General features: G+C 39.7%; 2 pseudogenes; one reads left to right on the forward strand and one right to left on the reverse strand.

Annotated features, from left to right (window-relative positions):
* LOC105744224 (antigen WC1.1-like) overlaps positions 1-17,670 on the reverse strand; it is a 67,161-nt pseudogene extending 49,491 nt beyond the window's left edge.
* A 778-nt stretch (positions 17,671-18,448) lies between these two features.
* LOC131274720 (antigen WC1.1-like) overlaps positions 18,449-19,905 on the forward strand; it is a 28,864-nt pseudogene continuing 27,407 nt past the window's right edge.

Below are 19,905 nucleotides of genomic sequence, written 5' to 3' on the forward strand. Positions count from 1 at the left end.
GATGGCGACTGCCCAGGACCGACCTCAAAACCTGTGCAGTATTTCAAGGTTGAGCATAGAGAGAGGAATGAATAAAGGGCAGCAATTACTGAGGCAGGAAAACACCCAGCAGAAGAGTCAACATCCAGTTTCTAGTACAACATGTAAAGAGTTTAGATGTCATCACTCTCATCCTGACAGCAAGAAAAAAAGATGAACAAATTGAAAATCAACATCTCTTCTTAGAGCCACCTGAGAACTGAGTCTACAGGGCAAACCATCCTGAACACTGGAAAGATAGGCAGATTCAAAGAATCACAGCTGACTGGGAGCAGGAGGCACTGATGGATCCTGGTAAAAACACATAAGGGTAATTGACTAATTGCTGGAGAATGAGCATGAACTAGCTTGAGAGAGAAAAACTTCTCAAGTTTTACCTCCAGGAGCACCATCAGATTCTCAGGGTGAAAATCAGAGAAAAATTGCTTCCTGTTCCAGCAAGGATAGGGGAAAAGAAACCATTTTGAAATAAGCCCGTGTGTTCTCTTCTCCTTAACAACAACTTGCTCTCAAGGGAAACTGTTTTACCAGGGCCTTAGTTATGTAAGAGATGGTAAATACCCACCCCCAACTCCAGCAGCCTCTAGGCTTCCTGTCACACTTAACGGGAGATCAAAAAAAAAGGTGAGAAGCACTTGTGAAGTCATAGCCCAGGAACACAGGCTCACTAGAGGGCTGAGACCTACTCACAGGATTACAGAACTCTTCCACTCCCCTTGCATCTTACTATCTCATCAATATACAGAACTCCTGCATAATAACATGAGAGTACAGCTGAAGCAAGACTGAGACCCTATTGAAGGAGTCTCTAGATAGACCAATAGGGAAGAGTAGTGACAAAAACAAGCACACTGAAGAAAATTTTAGCCTCTGAAACCACAGCTACAGCAAACAATAAATGCATCCTAACTCCCACCCAAATGAACTTTAAACTTCACACTACAGGTGTATTTACCCCAGTACTTTTGCCTGATACATCATGTCTAGCTTTCAACAAAAATTACAAGGCATGACATGGTCAAAAATCGGTCTGAAGAGACAAAGCAAACATTAGAACCACATTCAGATGTGGCAGGGATTTGGCGGTAATCAGACTGAGCATTTAAAATAACAGTAACTAATGTGCGCAAGTTCGGACAAAAGAGTCACCTGCACAAATGACGTGAGCTGCTTCATTCGGAGAGCATGAGCTGAGGTCCCAGGCATCAGAAACACACTGCCAGAGCGTGGGGTCACTTTTCCGACACTGGATTCCATCCACCCAGCGGGGCTGAGAAGCCTCCCTGATGCCAGCAGAAACACTGAGATCCCCGGTGTCCCCACAGCCCAGCTGCATGCAGATCACGGCCAGCGTGGTGGGATCCATTGGGCTTCTGCAGACACTGCCCCATGTCCCATTGTAGAAGACCTCCAGCCACCCAGCACAGTCGTGGTCCTCACTCACCAGCCTGAGGGCCAGGAACTCTGCAAGTGAAGATGGGGAGGATGAGGGACTGTGGCCCAGTGCCGTGGGCCTTAAAGCTCTGACCCTTCTGTTACTCCAGGTCATCGACTCGCTTCTCTCAGGCACCGCAGGAGAGACTCCCATGTGGAAAGTGTTCTAGTATCCCTTTCTGAACCCTTTTCTTAATCAGTGCAATGTTCCCTCTGCTTGTCCCACACTGTCTCTACAGAGGCTGAAGTGAGGTGCAGCAGCACTCCAGGTACTGCTGAGAAGTGCACTGCTGTATACGAGGTGTGCAAGGGGATTGACAAGTCATCCCTCTCTCCATTTCTTACTATAAATGAAGGGCAAGTCCTATTTTTATTTTGCAAACACTAGAATAATCTGTCTTGTCACACGAAATCCCTGCAGGAAGAAATTCATCCTTCACAGCTATTTGAGAAAAAGAACCTGGCGGCGAGCCCCTGGTGCTGTGGGTGATTCAGCTCCTGCTTCCCGCTTTCCTAGACCCCACCCATTTTGAGACTGGGCTGCCTCCCCCCCGATGTGGGCAAGAAGGAGGGCTGACCTGAGCAGACCACTCCCGCGTCCTCCTTGTGTCTGCAGTCGTGCCCCCCCCAGCCCCGGGAAGGGCAATTCCACACGTGGGACTCCTTTCCTGTGCAGTTGAGGTGGTCCAGCCAGATGGGCCCTGATCCCGGCCCGAAGTGAGCGGAGACGGTGGCCCTGACGGCCACCCCACAGCCCAGCTGTCTGCACACCACGTGGGCATCGCTCAGGTCCCAGCCGTCATCACAGATGGTGCCCCAGGAGCCCTGGTGAAGGACCTCCACTCTGCCGGCACAGCGACCGCCCCCGTCCGCCAGGCGGAGCTGTCTGCTCCCTGAGGGAGAGAGTCAGGTCAGTGGGGGCTTTTTACAGGATGGGAGGGGCTTCCTGGTCCCGGGGGACCCCTCACCTGGGCAGTTGGCAGCACTCTCTTCTGAGCCCGCAGAGCCTCCGAGATGAGGCATGGAGTCATTGCACCGGAGCACTAGCTGGGTCTGGTTTCCTACAGAAAGTCGTGACTGGAGGTTAGTAGGTTAGAGAACAGGAAGATGGGTTAATTAATGTAGGTGAGATGTTAAAACTTCAGAGGCAACTATTATGGAGAATTCTGCTTTTGACAATGGCAAAGCTGCCTAGTTTAAGCAAATCATTGCACAGAGAAATGACTTCAGAAAAGCCGGATTATATAAATTCGGGTTAGCAACATTGTAGTGTTACCGAGACAGCAATTAAGTTTTGGACCCAAGCCTTGAAGAGAATTCAAGGCCAGAGGTGGGAGCCTTCCCACTGTAGGCATTTGCCAATTCAAAGCCAAGAGTGAGAACCTGATAAACTCAACAGAGTCATAGTACAAAATGATGGCAAAGAAATACCATGCAAAGAAATACAGTGTGGCATTACTAACATCATACGGAGTAGAATTTATGGAAAAAAGTTGCTAAAGAGCGATATTTCATATTTTTAACAGGCTTAATCTAACAAGAAGATAAAGCAATTCTAAATTTGTATTTAATGTAAAACAATCTCTGAAATGCGTGAAGCAAAAACTGATAAAACATAAATGAGAAATAAACGTTCATGTTTAGAGATTTTAGTGCACTTCTGTCAATAATTGATGGAAAAATATATAAATGAGTAGATATATGGAAGAGATGTATAATATGGCTAACAAATCTAATTAATTGACATGTATATTAAAAAAACATGCAGCCAAGAAATATAGGAAACACATTTTCAAGTAAACATGGAATATTTATTAAAAAAATACTACAGGCTGGGTCATAAACTAATCTCAATAAATTTCAAATGGTTTATATCATATACAGTACTTTGTCTGCCTGTGGTGCAACTAAGCTAAAAGTTAATAACAAAACACTAACTAAAATTTTTCAATTGTTTAAAAATTACAAAATAAAGTTCTAAATAAAACAAAGCTAATTAGAATGACTTTTAACCTAAATGATAATAAATATACAACAAAACATATATAAGGTAGCCAAATCATTGGCTAGGGTCAAATTTAAAGCCTAAACACATTTAATAAAAATAAAGTCTGAAAATAAATGCTAAAAACATTAATATCTGGAAGATAAAAGAATATAAAATTAAACCAAAGAAAGTAGAAAAAAGAAACAATAACGGTAAGCACAGAAATCAATGACATAGACAAAGGCATTGATAATATACTACTTAAAAAAATGACTTAATAAAGAGTAGAAGAGCTGAAAAATCCTAAATTTGTTAAAGATGCTGAATTTGTGATTAAAACCCCTCAACAACAACAAACCAAACCAGTCAACCAAACAACCAAAAAGCAAAGAAATTCCAGGCCCAGATTGCTTTCACAGTTCATAGCTAGTAGTACTGTGTCAATTTAAAATTTCCTGAATTTGATAGCTGTATAATTGTTATATGAATATCTTTGTACTTATGACATGAATGATGAAGTACCTAAGAGTAAAGGGACATGATGTTTGTAAAACAGTTTATGGTTAAGAGGGAAAGAAACCCTAGCATATATATTTTGTGTATGTGACTATGTATATGTGCATGTACATGTTAGTATGTGAATCTGGGTGATGGTTGTAAGGAGGTTCTTTATGTGATTCTTGCAACTTTTCTGTAAGTTTGTGATTATTAAAAAAATAAAAAGTTATACAAATATATAGAAAAATAGACAACAGCAAACTTTTGCAGAGTATAAAAAGGAGGAAAAATTTCCACCTCATTTTATGAGAACAGCGAAGAATTAACATAGAAAACTTTGCCTAGAACGGAGAATTACAGATCAATGTCTTTAAAGCATATAGATGCAGAATTCATGGAGAAAATATTAGCAATTTGAATCCAGAGATGTATAAAAAGTACACAACAATTCTCTTGTATTCTTCAGGTTGTCTGGAAATGGTCTGTGTTGCAGAAATGCAAGATTAATGTAACATTTGAACAGCAATATGTAAAATTCAACACAGTAACAAAACTAAGAAAAGAATCACATAATCATGGCATTAGATATGGAAAAAGCAAATGACAAGATTCAACACTTATACATGATAGATTCTTTTAGCATATTGGAAATAGGTGGGATTTTCTGGTAAGGGCCATTGTATTAACCAGACAAAAGGGTTGCTGATACAGAGTACCTGTTGGCTTTATAAAGGGTATTTATTTGGGGTAGAAGCTTACAGTCATAAGACCCTAATGAGTCTAACTCAAGGTACCAGGAGGTACTTTCTCACTCAAAGTCATTTGCCATGTGTTGAAGCAAGATGGTGGGAGATGTCAGCTTTCCTTCTTCCTCTTAAGGCTCTATGGTCCCATCTCAGCTGTAGGCTGGCATAGGACTCATCTCTCTTCCTGGAGCTCATTTCTTTCTGGGCTGAACTGCTCTGGTCTCTTCACATGGTCAGCTGTAAACTATTAGGCGAATGGCTCATCTCTTTCTGGGGCCTCTGCCTTATCTATGGATCTGCCTCTCTTCATCTGCATTCTTTTGTGTATCTACTTCTTCCTGACTTTCTTAATTGAGTATCTGTTTATATAGTCAACTAAGGAGGTGGTGACTCAAACTGAGTCTCCCTAATGATGGACGTGTTTGAATCAAAGCCCTAATCTTGATTTAATAATGTAAAAGTGAAAACTCTGAATATAATATAATCAAAGGGATATCATGCCCAGAGAAACAGAACAAAAATAATCAAATATCCCCTTTGGGAATTCATAAATAATATGAAACTACCATGACCATATGCAAAAATCCTGGAAGGAATATCTCAGTGGTGGAATATTAAAAAATGAAAATTAAAAGCTCTGTGAAAAATACCATCCAAAACATAAATCACCTAAAAGAAAACTTAAAGATGTCCAAGATCTCTGAGAAAAATTAAAGACCTAAACAAATGGTGGGACACACCTTATGAAGGAATTGGGAGGAGACTCAATACTGTCAAAATCAAATATCTCCATATTCATATGTAGATTAAAAACAATCTCAATGAAAATACTATCATGCTATTGTTTTGGTGAAAAATGACAAACTAATTCTATAATTTATATGGAAATGCAAAGTACCAAGAATGGCTAACATACTCAGGCAGAAAAGCAACAAACTGAGATAAGTTAGTTCACCACATATCAAGAGTTAAAGTTACAATAATTAAGGAAGTGTTGTATTGATGCAAGGATAGACAAATGATATGACGGAACAGAAAAGAGAGTCCAGAAAAAGCTAAGACATACATAGACTGTTTATGACAAAGGTGATACTACAGTGGTGAAAAGAGGTTTCTCAACAAAGGATCAGAGTCCTTTTATATGGATATCCTTATAATAATATAAAACTTGATCCCTATCTCACACTATATGTAAATATCTATTCTAGAAGTAGCATACATTTCTATGCAAAAGAAAACCTGTAAAATACTGTATGAGAACATCTTCAGAATCTTGAGGTAGGCAAAGGTATCTTAAAGAGGAAATAAGAACTATTAAAGGGACAGGAAAAAGTTGATAAATTGTACTTCATCTAAATTAAGAACCCAGCTAATTAAAAACATGATTAAGAGAGTGAAAACAAAAAGCCATGGGTTAAATGCATAGAAGAAATACATGCAGATTTGATCCAAAAGTTAATGTCACAGATTTGTAGCATCATTATTTGTAATAGTCAAGAATTGAAAAAGTTCAAAATTTCTATCATTTATTGAATGAATCAATACATTTTCATGTCATTCATTGGAATATTTATCACAATAATAATTAATAAAAACTGCTATAAATGACAATATATATGAATAATAAACATAATATTGAATCAAAGAAGTTAACCATAAAAGAGAACATACTGAAGGATATTAGATAATGTTGAAAAAAAAAATATAGAGTCAAAAGAGTTGCACACAAGACAGAATAAGTATATGGCTTTATATAAAGTTCAAAAAAAGGCAAAACTATATTGTGGTAGCAGAGTTTAAGACAGTGGTTTCCTTTGTAGAAGAGGAGGGAACAGTGATTGCTGGGGTGAGCAGGTAGCTTCTGGGTGCAGCTGACACTCACTTTGTTAACCTCGGTTGTGGTTACAGAACTTTGTTTGTGTTATTATAATTCATTGTTCTATGCCCTGATTGTTTATACTTCTCTCTTTAAATTATATTTAAATATAGTTACCGTGTTCATTAAAAAAAATAGATTAGCTTTATGACCCCTGGCCCTAAATGACAGATGAATGAACAATGAAAGGAACCACATTTCACCACAGCATGCCCCACTTTTGAAGGTGGCTTTTGCACATTCTCTGCTTATTGGGGCATTTCACTCAAGGGATCTCCTCAGTACCACTTAGCCCTTACCTGTCTCTTACCTGAGCAGATCACAGAGGCTGTGTCTCCATGGGTACAGTCAGGGATCCCCAGGGCAGTCACAGGGCATTGCCACAAATAGGACTCAGCCCCTGAGCAGTGAAATTGATGTTTCCAGACCCCATCATCACTTTCCACAAAATATGCTCCTTCTGGGGTAGAGTTGGCGACTCCACAGCTGAGCTGACGGCAAAGAACATTGGCATTGGCCATGTTCCAGTGGGAGGCACAGAGTGCTTTCCAGCGTCCAGAAATATTCATCTCCACTTGTCCCTCACACTGAGAGCTGCCATTTTTCATGAGCCGCACTTCTGTGTACTCTGGCAGGAGAAGACAGGGATTCAGCAACACCACATGCTTTTCCTACCCAATAAGATATGGGGGGAGGTGAAAGTCTTGCTGTGAGTCTCACCTGAACAGACAATGTGAACTGCCCCACTCTGGTGACAAGGGCCTCCAGGGCAGCGCACTTTGGGGCAGAACCAGAGCTCCTGCTCCTGCCCCTTACATTGGAAATCTTCAGCCCAGACCTGACCTTCAGCCTCTCTGAAGGACATGTCCCTCACTACAGACACAGCCTTGCCACACTGCAGCTCTGCACAGATGACCTGGGCAGTGGGCAACGTGAAGTTCCTGTCAGACACTGGAGTCCACTTTCCTCCAGAATGCACTTCCACTCGCCCTGAGCAGGGTCCATCCCCTCCAGCCAGGTGCACAAATCCTAATGGACAAAAAACAAACCCAGGGAATGGTCATCATCCTGGCTTGGCATTTGGAAGTGACAACTTACAAGCAGTGGTGTGAAAGTCTCCACTCCCACCCAGGAATGGAGCATGGGGAGAGGATTCTACAGGTGGTATCAGAATACCTCATCCATGAATGAGTTTCGGAAGACAGATCCAGGAGGGATTTTCAGGGTGAGTTCAGAACTGCTGAATTCCAGGAACATTTGCTTTGGAGTCAGTTGTAAAAGTGAATTCCTCATCGGTCTGATACCGAGGTGATGCTTTGAGAATATTCATTTTATGAATTTTACTCTAATCACGTCCCTCTTAAAAGAGTTAAGATCCCACTGGCCCAGGCCAAGAGCAGAACAATGAAACCAAGAACTGCACTGGGCAATTTATCTTTTTCTCAGAAATCCTCCCTATTTTCATCAAGGAAGATGATGCACAAATCCCTTGGGAGGATTCTATATTTTCCTGAAAGTTAGGGCATTATCTCAGAACTTAGCAAGGTGGTAGTGCTATTCAATCAGGTTTGAGTAATTGACCAGTATTTTTGAAAGCTAGAAATATGCCGTTTAGTACTGAAAATATATGGGTTATCTAATGAAGACAATCAGGAATTATAGGGCTGACAGAAATTGCGGAGTATGTGGGCATTCAAACTTGGGTGCCAAATTATGAAGAGTAGAACCAACTGAGAGCTAAAAAAATAACACAAAACAAGCAAACGAAGAAGGACATGGGGTACAAGAGCGTAGAGACCTATCAGGAAGATAGACAAGTTAAAAGGCCATCTTCCTGGAGGTGGAATTCTGACCAGCTTTTTCTCCCATCCTATCTTCAAGTGACTTTGGAATGGGAAAACTGTAGAAAGACTGTTGGCTCAAGAGAAGAAATACATTCATTACAACTAATCTACTTCTATGGTTCCACATTTTATTTTTTGGATACTTTGTGATAGTGACTAATTCCAAGAATTTGTTAGGATACCAATATGAAAAAGAAGTTGTATACAGGTGAGTCTAGATGTTCAGAAAGCTCAGAGCATTATAGGAGTGGGGGAAGAGGGCCAATAGTCTTTGCCATTTTTCTTGAACCTCTGGGATTTGTCCAAGTGCCTGGGTGAGGTGCTTAGTGGGAGTTTACAAATGCTTGCTTTGAGTCAGCAAACTATATGGTGAAATGAGACCCCTGTCGGATACAGTAAAAATGCATGGCTTGCTTCTTGTACTATGATTCCCAAAGACTTCAATACTGCTTTGGCTGCTATCAAGACAAATCACAACATCCAGTTTGTGGACTGGTGTCCCACTGGCTTCAAGGTTGGTATTACCAGACCCCACTGTAGTACCTGGTGGAGAACTGGCCAAGCCCCAGGGAGCTGTGTGCATGCTGAGCAACACCACAGCCACAGCCCAGTCCTGGGCTTGCCTGGACCACATGATTGATCTGATGTTTGCCAAGCATGCCTTTGTTCACTAGTGTGTGGGTCCGGGGATGGAGGAAGGAGACTTTTCTGAGGCCCATGAGGACATGGCTGCCCTTGAGAATGATTATGAGGAGGTTGGTGTAGATTCTGTTGAAGGAGAGGGTGAGGGAGAAAGATAGGGACATTAATACCCATTTCTCTCAGTCCTACAGCACGTCACATCCCTAGCAGTGCAGCTTCTATGTTAGCTGATCGGCTTTTAAACTGTCTGTTTAGATTGTCTTCACTGCAAGCTCTGATCATGTCTTATTTTTTCCTGTGCACCTGGAAAATTTTCCATCATGTCTCAAAGTAAAGGCTTTAAGATAAACAAAGCAAAGCAGAAACAACAACATAAAAACCATACAACTTAGCAACTAATCAATATAAGGTTTAAATGTACCCATTGAGTGGCCAATGGGACCCAAGCCTCCTATAGCCTGATATTCTTGCACTGAATGTTCTCAGAGAATATGACTTGCAATCAATCACTCTATCGAACAAAGTTCCTGAAGTGATCCCAGTAACAGTATCATTGTCAACTTTACAACCCTTGCAATTATCTAAAAAATATTTATTGAGCATTATGAGATACAAAGTATTATATGTTCATGAAATAATGTATATCCAAAGGCTTTTTGGAAAAATGTATGATTCAGAAATCTCAACCAATGATCAACCCTATGCAGAGGTGATCAACATCAGTTATTCTCAGGGATTGAAGAACAGTGTTAGAAATACTGAAATGTAAACAGTACACACTCTGGGTGTGATTCAATCTGGGAAATATATTGTTCTCACAAACCAAGATCATCACATCAAAAGACTGGAAATACTGTGTAACTAGGTGTTCTTTATATTATAAAGGTTTAAAATCTTATTAGTTTTTAATTGAAAAAGTGCATTTTTATAATAATATGGCTGTAGTATATAGGAATCTAGAGAAAAATTATTCTTTCACTTTCTCAGATGCTCAAGGTAAATAATGAGTCCACTTTACTGAGTAAACCTTCTTCGTATCTGTCTTTCTGTATGCAAGAATATATTATTACATGTATTACTCCTTCCTAATTTGCAATAAGAAAACCCCAGTAGTTTGAATGCGGTGGTCAGTCCATCTAAGCCACTATTGTATGGATCAGAGATCTTCAATTATTTGTCAGGGTAGCCTTCCTTTTCTTCTCCCTCTGAAGTATAAACAGTTCCTGCTCTGAGTTTTGAGACATAATGCAAAGCAATTCATTGTCTGAGGCTTTTGTCAAGACATGAAACATTAACTCTAAAATGCAGAATTTATTAATCAGGACACTCTTATTTGCAAATGACAGAAACCCTGCTCAATGTGGTTTGGTAATAAAGGTGGCATGGCTGATGGAAAAGCTGGCTTCCTAAAGGAAAGTTTGAGGAATGAGAACGAAATACTTCCAGAATTTTCCCTCCCTGAATTCCTTTATAATCCTCATTCATCACTGTTCTTTAGAAAAGCCTTTGCCTCACAGTTGAGACTACAGACACTGGCATTCCGCAGTTCTCTACCTGCTCACGTTGATCCACAAGAAGAGAGTAAATTCTGGGCCAGGACTTCTAGATGTCCTGCCCGTGTTATGTCCTTCCCCCGTGACCACACAGCAGGCAGGTGGAGGAGGTAGGAGAAAGGTGTGTGAAGGCAATATTGAGAACTCAATTTAATGGCGTTTTATTAAAAATCAAAACATCTTTTCAGAGTGTGCCATGTCCTGGGAACTTTGTTAGGTGTTTTGGGAATATAAATTGCAATAAAATACATTTCTTATCTTTTTTTTCTAGTGGGAGAGACAAAAGTAGGCAATTTAAAGCCTTGTAAAAAATTTGTGAGAGCCCTTGATATCTAATAAAGGAAAATTTCTCTTTCTGAGAACTTTTTTTGATATGTATCAATCCTGTAAAGCAAGTTGAAAGTTGTAGCTCTGTAGATCTTTGTCTGGTCTCTCACTAATATAGTTACCCTATGTTCTTAGGCAAGTTACTTAATCAAATTTCTTCATCATTCAGGACTCCGCCATATTTCCACTTTGAGTCTTCCCGTTTGGTCTTCTCTGTCCTTACAATCAGCCTCACAGCATTCACATCGTGTACACAGGACATTCTCCACCCCATACCTAGTCCTCTACACTGTTCAGAGAATACTTTATGTGCCCCTGGTCAACTCCCATTACCATTCTCTCCCCACTTTCAGCTACTCTAAGCCTCTTCTACACTCTTCAGAATTTCTATTTGTCTCCTTACCTCCTCCTTATCAACTAAACTCCCAAATGTACTTCTCTCTTACTTTATTGAAGCCATCAGTTATAAACACCACAATCTCCTACCATAGAACACAGAAATTAATATTTTATTGCATCCACCAATGACTTTCCAGTTCATGCCTGAGTTTCTCTCCAAAGTTTGAGTTTATATGGATGGTGTTTTCAAAGAAAAAAGGGAGAAAGAATATTTTCTGGTAACAATGAGAGAAAGAGAACTCTATAACTTGGAGCATTTTATCCAGAACACTCTGGTCCTCCACCCCAGGAGCTATGAATACTTAATGTATGAATCTGCAAAGGAGAGTTGCAATTTGACACAAATCTCAAAATTTCTCTCTGATTGTTTAACGGTATCCCCTGTGCTTCTCTATTAACTCAGTGCATAGCTGTGTCTTACCATACATGTAGGAACACTCAATTCAGAAACACACAGTCCTCAGAAGTGAGAGGAGAGTACACCCTTATTCTTGTTCTTTTCTGTGAGAGTCTCATGTCACAAAGGGAGCATGTGTAGTGTTTTGTGAATGTAACTCTTACACAGTGACTCATAAAAAACAAAATCGTGAAGCTTGATTTAAATTAGGTGATACCAGAATAAACTATTTTAGAACAGCATTTGAGACTTGCAAGAAGGAAGTAAAGAGGCCCATCATTCTGCTTTAAGCAGAGTTCAGATACCAGGTTCAGATACCACTGTCCAAGCTAGTGGTCAATGCACTGACCATACCTGAGCAGACGACTCCTGCGTCGTTCTCGTGATTGACTCTATATCGCCAAAATATCGCATTAGGGCAATTCCACACGTGGGACTCCTTTCCTGTGCACTTCAGGTCGTACAGCCAGACGTATCCTGATCCCGCCCCAAAGCTAGCGGAGTCGGTGGCCACTCCACAGCGCAGTTGTCTGCACACCACATGGGCATCGTTCAGGGTCCAGCCATAGTTATAGACGGTGCCCCAGGAGCCCTGGTTTAGGACCTCCACTCTGCCGGCACAGCGACTGCCCCCGTCCGCCAGGCGGAGCTGTCTGCTCCCTGAGGGAGAGAGTCAGGTCAATGTTTTACTGGGTTAGGATTAGCTGAGTAGTTGGTAGCACTCTTTTCACAGGTCACAGAGCCCGCGGGATCAGACACCGAGTCATTACACCAGGGCACTAGCTGGGTCTGGTTACCGGCAGAAATATCATGACCAGAGATTAGTAAGGTTAGAGAACAGAAAGTAGAATTAAACTAAATAATAATAACCTGTTGAAGGTGTCTGAGAAGAAGCTGTAACTTTGATATTTTTCACTTCAGCAGTACCTTCTTTATGGAGAGTTCTGCTTCTGATGATGGCAAAGTTGCCTGTTTTTTAGGGAGTGGGGCATATGGGAATCCCCTATATTTTTTCTGGAACACTTATGTAATCTAAAGCATTTAAAAATATAAAACAATATTAAAAAAGAAACAATAGATGTAGGGGAATTGGAGACAATGATCATAAGCAGCTAGGGTGAGCTTTGCTGCAAAGGGGAATAAAGAAAAGAAGCAGTAGCTTTTGACAAAGTGGGGTCAAAAGAAATTTATTTGTTCATTTTATTAAAGACAGAAGAGATAAAAACAAGTTTGTATGCTGTTGGTAAATGTTCAGTAGAATGAAAAAAAATTTTTTATGAGGTACCGGGGATTGAACTGGGACCTCATACATGCAAAGTAGGTGCTCAAACACTGAGCCTTACCCCCTCCTAGAATGAAATATTGATGGAATATGAGAGAAGCCGGAGAATTGTTTGAACTGTGCCCTTGTTCATAGTGAAATGAGATCTAGTGCTTAAATGTAAGAGTTGTCTTTAGATAGGAGATAACCTATTGGAAAAGGAGAGGATTGTTGATAGATGAGCAGATATGGTGGTGAGTTTCTGGGAAGTCCCCTTAAGAATGCTTAGATTGGAATTGGAATGCAGACTGGCCTCTTTTAACCAGGTTGTCAAGTGATCGAATAGCTCTCTCTTTATAGCATCATAGATTAGTAAAGTCCATGATAACATCTCTAGATTTTCACCTTGTAATGAAACAAAGGTATAGTATGTATAAAATGTAATTCCTATCTGCTACAAGATATAACACCATCACACATAGTAAAATAAGATATAATAACATTTTAAATGCCTTTGAGTGAAATGATAAATCATTAAAGAAATAAGTTTAAAAATAACTTTGAAATGGTGTGTGACATTTGAGGAATTGAAGAAATAAGTTTAAAAATAAGTTTGGAATTGAGTGTGCCATTTGAAGCATGGCATTAATGGCAGAGACCACAAAATAAAGAATTATAGATTTGGCCACATGAAACACCCCTTCTCCCCCAACACACACCCCAAAGAGAACATTAACCACACACATTGAAGAGAACATTAACTTGCAAATAACAAATTGGGTGTAATATTTATAAAATATGGAAGCCAAATGGTAAATGGTGTTACTCTATGGAAAGCTTTTATAAATGAATAAGAAAATGATAAACATTCCAAAGAAAAAATAAAATTGATTTAGACAGATATCTTGGGACTCCAGTAAAGGAAAGAAGATACTATTTTTGCATATTGTATCAGTATGGGTTAAACATATTACATAGAACCTATGGAATGAATATGAAGAAAATAGCTCTCTCAGTTAATGTTATTAAGAGTTAAAGCTAATGAAAACTATTGTGATGAGCAATTAGACAACACATGTCAAGGACTTCAAAATGGTTATTCTGAAAAAATAGTAATGGCTTTTCCATTAGGCCAATGCAGATGTTCATAAGAACTTTGTTTTTCACAAGGTTATAATTGAAAACATAAATGGTAGGTGGTAGTTTCTTAAACATTATATCCAAAATAAGAGTAACAAAAGAAAAAGAGATAAGTGCAACCTCTTCAAAATTAGACTTTTGTACCTCAAATGACTTTGTCAAAAGGGTAACTCAATGGGAGAAAATATTTAGAATTCAAATATTTGATATGGGTTTAATATCCATGACATATAAAGAGATATGACAACAATAAAAAGACAAACTACCTTATGAAAAATGGGCAAAAGACTTGAATAGACAATTGTCCAAATAAGAAATACAAATGGAAAAAAATATGAAAAAATGTTCAACATCACTAGTGATTGAGGAAATGCAAGTCAAAAGTATAATGAGATATCATTTCATACTTATTAAAATGGCCACTGTTAAAATGTTGAAAAACTGCAAGTGTTGGAGAGGGTGTGGAGTGATAGGAACATTTATTCACTATTGGTGGGAATGTAGAATGGTTTGGCCACTGTGGAGGATTGCTTGGAGTTCCTAAGGAATTTGAATATAGATTGCCATTTGATCTGGCAATACCATTACTAGGTATATACCCAGAAGAACTGAGAGCATTGACATGAACACATGCAGTGGCATGATGTTCATCGATGTTTTATTCATGTTTGCCAAATAACCCAGGTGTTCATCAGTTGATGAATGGATAAACAAATTGTGGTGTATACAAGTAATGGAATATTATTCAGCTGTAAGAAGAAACAAAGTTGTTCATGGCAACATGGATGAACCTGGAAGACATGTTGAATGAAGCAAGTCAGCCACAAAAGGACAAATACTGAATGGCCATGCTATTATGAATTAAATATATTGTGAAGACTCATAGAATTAATAATTAGAATGTAGGTCACCAGAAAAATAGAATGAGGGTAGAGAATGGAAAACTGAGGATTACTCTGTGCAGAATTGGTAAGAAGGTTGCTTGTTAATCTTTGGAAATGAATAGAAATGGTGAAAGCACATCGGAGTATTTGGAACTAGCAGAACTGTTATATGCGTATGACATTGATTGAAAGGGAAAGTCTAAGGTCATATATACTATTAGAAGGAAAGAAAAAAATTGTAACATGCAACTGTATAACACAGTGAAACCTCATATAAAAACCCCATGGGTGATATTGCATATATTTTTACAAAATATAAATACATATGTACTAGAGAGGTGGAAACAGAATAGCAGCTATGTACAGCAGGGGAAGCACAGGGAGTTTAACAGAGGACGAGTAGATGATATTTTAATGAGACAAAGAAATTCAAAATATATCGTGAATTTTTAAAATGGATATAAAATGGTGTATAAGAATGTTACAATCTAATTGTGTGCATGTGCACACGTGTTTGTGTGTGTGTGTGTGTGTGTGTGCAGGGACTGGGGCATGCCCTCCATTACAGCAGAGATTTCATGTTTAGAAAGAATCTGAAGAGATCTAGCAGGACTCATTCTGACTTTCACCATAGGGAATCTTGAAACATGTGCCAGGCTCGAGACAAATTTAATGCTCTTGGAGACCATGATATGAAGGTTGAAATTTCATTAGTATATCAGGCAAAATGAGGTGAACTGGAAGAATGTACTTTAGAATCCTACAAACTGTTTCCTCTGGGGAAAATTCTGCTTGTTTGAGTGAGGTATGATTTCTTCTTAGCCTAATGAGAAATTTATTTCCTTCTCTCATAGCTGGAAAGGCCAAAATGGTATCAGAACACCAATTTTATAGTTCAGTTTGAGATTTCATCTATACCTTCAGAGCCTGCAAAGCCTGGACAAAAGTCCAGCCCTCATTGACATATGGACAAAATCCAAGGAACTGGAAGTACACAGTCCTCTTTGTTATTATGCTGGGCTATCTCACTCATACAGTTTTCATGGAGCTTATTGACCAAAAACTGTTGAATTACTATGTAAATTATAAACTTTGAAAATAGGAGGAGAAACTGATAGAACTATAGGAGCAGTGGAACATTTACATACTTATTTCTTAGTGTTTGACTGAGGGGCAGAATTTCTCACTGTTATTGAGTTGGGTAGGACTTCCCAAAGAAGAGAAATGGAGACTTCTAAGTGAAGGGTTCAAATATGGAGGAAACAGGATAGAGAAGAGCTAGAGCAATCAGGAGCATTACAGAAGCATCCAGGATAAAGGCAGACACCTAGGATAGCTGACTCTCCAGGAACTTGGCTGGATTATTCTCATTTTAAGAGCTCAAACACTGAAATCTGGTACTCCCTGGAATCAGAGACCATGACAGACTAGATTTCATGTAGAGTCTGAGGCAATCACAAGGAAGAAAGTTGACCCTAAGGATATTCACATGCCCATAGTTCTTTCTAAATAGGACTTGGAGGATATTGTGGAACAAGCTCCATTATCCACTCGAATAGGGAAAGGTTTACCAGGAGAGACATATCCTCAAGTCTCTAAGGCAATAGCTCTGTTCTGCCTTTAAGGCTAATGGATATCCTTCCATCAGTACCTACATTTAGCATCAGTTTTCTCTGCTGGGCAATGGGGTTACCATCAATTCAAGGGGTGGGAAGCATCATATGCAAGAAGTCAAAGTTCTGCCCAGAAGTCAGTGTTGGGGAAAGATTACAGTAAAGCAGAAAAACACCTGAACTGTGGGTTTGTGGGGAAGAAAAAGAAATTCAAAGTCACGCTCAGACAGGAGGTGCAGGGTTATCTGGGGTGTAATTATAGTTCATATTGGGAGGCCTTTCTTTCCAGGCAGCAGGGTCTCCATATCTGCCCTCATCAGGAACACATACACACAGGTAATCACCACCACCACCTCTGCCACCAAATCCAGCAGCACAGCTTAGAGAGTGTGGATTCTATGGACTCCTATCTTAAAAGTTGACCTCCACTGGGCATACATCTTCCTGCTCATACATTTAGCCTTCACATACTCTTCAAACTACCCTTTAACCATCTCTCTTGCTCTCTCTCTCTATCTCAACACACATATGTACACATACGCACACACACACACACCAGTCCATAACCTAAAAGACCAGAAATACCAAAGTTTTAGTGGTCAGAGACATGTGTAATCTAGAGCACCATAAGGACAGGTCAGTAACCTAGCCTAACTTAGTCACTCAGCCAAAATCCATCATGGGAAAATTGGGAAGTTACCAGATATTTTCTGGCTCTTAGATGTTGTGGAGTGGTAACTAAATGCAGATACACAATTTTACATCTCTGTAACATGTCGCTGCTGATTGTGGAAAGCAGAGACTCCAGAGGAGAGAAATCAACATTCACTGTCACTAAGGATCACATTTGGTCAAAATCAAATGGTCAATATAGAGGCTTTCTCTTTATAATCCCAGGGATCATCTTCTAAAGCCCAGGCATCAAGTGTCTCTTCTGATCTTAGGAATTGAGGTTATGCTTACCTTGACCATCCACCAGGATAATGGAGAGGAGAAAGATAAGTCCCTGGAGAAAGCAGTGTCCATTCATGGCAATTGTTATCCCCTTGTCTTCAGTTCACAGCCTCAGTTCCCTAAAACCATGTAAGGTCTCCTCCAGGCCCTTAAAGTGGGCTCCGACAGCAGGAAGGGATTATATAGACCTGACTCCTGACATTGCTATCTTCTGGGAGCCAATAGAAACTCTGTTAAACATCTTCCCTGCCATCAGAGACTTTATAAAAGGAAACTTTCTGAAGTTCAAACACCAATTAGATTCTCAATCTTAAATATCTCCTTATATGAGATACAAGCTTTTCTGACGTCAGGTGTCATTTCTATCTCCGAGGTTGATAAGAAAACGTATATAAAAAATACATGTGGCTTTTTTTCCTCTTCCCCAGGGTCCAGCTCATTGGCTGTTTCACTTAGCTGGTGAGGGCTGTCAGCTGCACCGTTTCTAGGTCAGTCCCACCATCCTATGAGCCCAAGAAAAGATGTTTTTTGTTTAGTTCAGCCTGTATCTCCAACGTCACTGAGCTGCATGACCAAAGTGTTGTGGCTGTAGAGCAATAACAAGTGCCTAAGAGTAAGAACAAAAGTCAGATGAGTAGAATATTGGGATCGGAACGATGAAAATTCTGAGGTGAAAAGAAGGTGAGGCAGACATCAAAAGGATGTGATATTGGACTCGTAGAGTGAGTTTCCTCTCCTTTCATTTCTGGCTAAGTGAAGCCTCCTCCAGACCAGGGCTCCACAGATCTTTGCTTGTATAAAGCATGTCTTTCCTCTCCTTCCTTCAAAGCATAAAGTTTGTCCCTCATACTATGATGACGAGTACAGACACTTTCATTTGGGATCGATTACATTCCTCTGGGAACCAGTACGGCTACAGATTAAAAATTGCTTCCAAGGTTAATCCCCATTTTACAATGTGATAGTATGTGCCTCAATCCAGTATGTTTTAGACAATGTTTGCTCTCTTGCTTCTAGAGGGTCTTCTTTTTCAACAATCCATTCCCTGTGCTTTCCCTTCTTCCTTCATTTTCACATACACCAATTAGACTACTTTCATGTTCTGTTCTGGTCTCTATTCAATCTCTAAATAAGATGGCTTCCATTACAGTGCTTGGGAACGGAATAGTTTTTACAAATTTACTTATCTCTTGATTTCAACAAAATGAGTACTCGCTTTAAAAAAAGTCACTTTTAAAATTTAATTGCTGGTTGCTGCAGGGTTACAGAAATCAGAAGTCGTAAGCTGTGAGGATTAACAGAGGGAAAATATGTAAGAATTGCCTGCCAAGTATGACACCTGGTAAGCACAGAACTAATGTTAATTATTGTTATTCAGCAAATATTTTTGTCATCAATCAACAGTGCTATAGGTTATTTAACATTAACTTCTATAGCAATGCTACTGTTTATTGAAAAGATTCTAGACCCTGGTGATAAAATGTTAAGTCCGAAACTCTGCCTAATTTCCAGTTAACAGTGGAGACTGATATTATGCATCTTAATATGGGAATAAAGGGTTAATTATACCTACAAAAGGAGCTAGAGAGGAAAAGCATAATGAGCAAGGGGAGTTTGTAACCCATCAGAGGGTGTTAGGAATGGGGGCAGAGGGGGAGGAAGTCGAGCAAGGAATTTTCCTTTAGCAGCTATGTTTGAGTTGAAATCTGAAGGGTTAACGGACATTTTCCAGGGAATATAGTAAGGCAGGAAAACATTCCAGGTAGAATTAGAGTGGGTAGAAATACCAAAAGAAGGAAAGAGATTTACTTTTTAGAATCTTTGAGAAAGCCTGGGAGCCCTTGTAACATGAACATCAAGAAGATGAGAAGCCAAGGTAGATGCAGAAAATGCAGCCTAAGGTCAGGCAGGATCGTATAAACCATGTTTAAAAAACTAGCATTTTGTCTTCATTGCAGTAGGAACCATGGAATGAAGGTTCTACATTTTAAGAGATTATTCAATTGATTCTTGTGTCCTCTCTGCCTGATCTATGAGGCAGGTAGACTCAGAGTATATTTACCATCATGTGATGTTTAAAGTCAAACTTAATGCAAAATAAATATCATAGTTTTTCAATATTCAATCAACTCTGGTTCTGAGCCAGTTCACTTGGCTGAGAGAACATCTAATGTCAGTCAGGATGGGAGGGAGCAGAGATGGGGGCCTGGGGGAGGCTGCTCCTTACTTCATGCACATCCCTGTAACTCTCATGAGCTCTGCTTTGAGTACAGGTCCTTCTCCAACTGCTTGCACTGCTGACCTCAATTCA

The sequence above is a fragment of the Dasypus novemcinctus genome, chromosome 20 (assembly GCF_030445035.2).
Source record: "Dasypus novemcinctus isolate mDasNov1 chromosome 20, mDasNov1.1.hap2, whole genome shotgun sequence".
Classification (NCBI taxonomy): domain Eukaryota; kingdom Metazoa; phylum Chordata; class Mammalia; order Cingulata; family Dasypodidae; genus Dasypus; species Dasypus novemcinctus.